This window comes from Meles meles, unplaced genomic scaffold, assembly GCF_922984935.1.
Source record: "Meles meles unplaced genomic scaffold, mMelMel3.1 paternal haplotype, whole genome shotgun sequence".
NCBI lineage: Eukaryota > Metazoa > Chordata > Mammalia > Carnivora > Mustelidae > Meles > Meles meles.
In genome coordinates this window covers 287,010-290,162 of record NW_025721115.1, presented here as the reverse complement: position 1 = coordinate 290,162, position 3,153 = coordinate 287,010, and positions in this window count along the sequence as shown.

Genomic DNA, 3,153 nt, shown 5'->3' with positions numbered 1-3,153 from the left:
GGTTAGGTTTATTCCTAGGCATCTTATGGGTTTGGGTGCTATGGTTAATGGAATTGACACCTTCATTTCTCTTTCAACATTCACATTGTTAGTGTTTAGAGAAGCCAGAGATTTCTGGGCTTTGATTTTGGAATCCTGCACATTGCTGAATTGCTGTATGAGTTCAAGTAATTTAGGGGTGGAGGCTTTTGGGGTTTTCACAAAAAGTATATTGTCATATGTCGAGAGAGACAGTTTGACTTCTTCTATGACAACTTGAATCCCTTTTATTTGTTATTGTTGTCCAAATGCTGAAGCTAGAACTTCTAATGCTATGTTCAAGAAAAGTGGTGAGAGTGGGCATCCCTGTCCTGTTCCTGACCTTAAGGGAAAAGCTGTCAGTTTTTCCTCATTGAGAATAATGTTTGCTGTGGGCTCTTCATAGATGGTTTTTATAATATATGTTCCCTCTATCCCTATATTTTGAGGAGGTTTAAACATGAAAGGATGTTGTAATTTGCCAAATGTTTTTTTTCTGCATCAAATGAGAGGATGATATGGTCCTCGTCTTTCTTTTGTTTATATGACCTATCACATCAATTGATTTGTGAATGTTGAACCTGCCTTATATCCCAGGAATAAACCTCACCTGGTGATGTTGAACAACACTTTCAATGTACCTTGGAATCCTGCTGGCTTGTATATTGTTGAATAATTTGGTATTAGTGCTCACTAGGGTTCTTCATCTGTAATTCTCCTTTCTCTTGGGGTCTTTGTCTGCTTGGGAATCAAGGTAATGCTCGAGCTCAGAAAATGAGTTTGGAAGCTTTCCTTTCAGTTGCTTTTTTTTTTTTTTTTTTTTTTTTTTTTTTGGAAATAGCTTCTTTAGAATAGGAATGATTTATTCTTAAAATGTTTGGTAGAATTCCCCTGGGAAGGTATTGGGCCCTGGACTCTTGTTTTGTGGGGAGGTTTTTGGTTCCTGATTCAGTTTCCTTGCTGGTAATTGGTTTGTTCAGATTGCCTTTTTCTTCCTGTTTCAGACTTGGTAGATTACAAGCTTCTAGGAATGCATCTCTTTCTTCCAGATGGCCTAATTTGTTGGCATATACTTGCTGATAATATGTTCTAACAGTTCCATTTCTTTTGCATTGGTCATGATCTCTCCCATATCCTTCCTGATTTTATTAACTTAGGTTCTTTATCTTCTGTTTTGGCTACATCTGGCCAGAGGTTTATTGATCTCCTTAATTCATTCTGAGAACCAGCTGCTAGATTTATTGGTGGGCTCTGCTGTTCTACTAGTGTCTTATTTCATTGATTTCTGCTCTAATCTTTATTCTTTCGCTTGGTTTCAGCTCTATTTGCTATGCTATTTCCAGGGCTCAGTTTAGCTTGTGCATGTGAGAATTTTCTAAGTTTTTGAGAGAGCCTCAGATGGCTACATAATTCCCTCTAAAGACCAGCTTTTCAGTATCCCATAGTTTCTGAAGCAGTGTGTTTTCATTTTCATTAGTTTCAATGACTTGTTTAAGTTCTTCTTTAATTTCCTGGTTGGCACAATCATTCCTTGGCAGGATGCTCTTTGACCTTCAAATGTTTGAATTCCTTCCAAAATTCCTCTTCTGATCGGGCTCCAGTTTCAAAGCATTATTGTCTGAAAAAATGCAGGGGAAAAATCTCAGAATTTTGTTACTGGTTTAGACCTGATTTGTTACGCAGTATGTCATTTATTTATTTATTTATTATGTATTTATTAATATTTGAGTGTGTTATGTAAGTCACCAAACAGTGCAGCATTAATTTTTGATGTAGAGTTCTTAGATTCATGGTTTAAATATAACAACCAGTGTTCCATTCAGTACATGACCTCCTTAACAACCACCACCAGCCTCAACAATCTCCCCAACCCCTTTCCCTCTAAAACCCTCTGCTTCTTTAGTTTTACATTTTGTTGTGGTTCTCTCCCTTTGCAGTTCCCCCACCATCTTTTTCCCCTTCCTACTCCTAATGTGCTCCATGTGATTCCTTCCATCCCAAAGTAAGTGAAACCATATGATAATTGACTTTCTCATTGCCTGACTTCAAGGTTTATGACAAAGCCATGATCAACCAGTATGTGATCTGTTTTGGAGAAAGTTACGTTTGTACTTGATAACAGTGGCATTCTATGGTTTTATGACTGAATATTCTGTTTATAACTTTGAAGTCCAAGTCTTCTAAGGTGTCATTCAAAGCTCTTTTTTCTTTTTGAAAAATCTTCTCCTTAGGTGATCTATTTCTGTGAGTGGCGTGTTGAGATCTCTACCTATTCATGTATCATTATTAATAGGATTCTTTATTTTGATTTAAAGTTGGCTTATGTAGTTGGCTGCACCCATGTTGGGGGCATAAGATATTTACAGCTGCTAGATTTTGTTGTTGGATAGACCCTTGAGGTATGCTATTGTATCCCTCTACAGCTCTTATTACAGTCTTTGGTTTAAAATCTAACTTGTCTGATATGAGAATTGCTACATTCTTTTGAGGTCCTTCGGAATGAAGAATAGTTCTCCATCTCCTCACTTTCAGTCTGGAGATGTCTTTAGGTTCAAAATGAATGTCTTCTATACAGCATATGGATGGATCCTGTCTTCTTCTTTAAATCGGAAACACTATGACATTTCATGGGAGCATGTCCTGTTCGTGTTTTCAGTAACTATTGAGAGATCGGACTTTCTTACCATCATGTTGCCTGTGAAGTCCCTGTTTTTAGAGATTGCTTCTGTAAATGTCTGGTCTGTATTACTCTTCGGGTCTTTCTTCGTTCATAGAATCCCCATTAACATTTCTTGCAGGGCTGGTTTGTTGTTCAGATATTCTTTCAGTTTCTATGAGTCCTGGAAGGTCCTTGTCTCTCCGTCCATTCTGAATGGCAGCCTTGATGGATAACATAGTTTTGGTTGCATGTTCTTCTCCTATAGTACCTTGAATAAGCCTTGCCAGCCCTTTCTGACTTGTCAGGTTTCTGTGGATGGGTCTGATGTTTTTCTAATGTTCCTCACACTGTACATAATACATCTCTTCTCTCTAGCAGCTATCAAGATAGTTTCTTTGGCTCTAATATTTGCAGGTTTCACTATTATATGCCAGAATGTTGGTCTATTTTTATTGATCTTTAGAGGGGACCCCTTT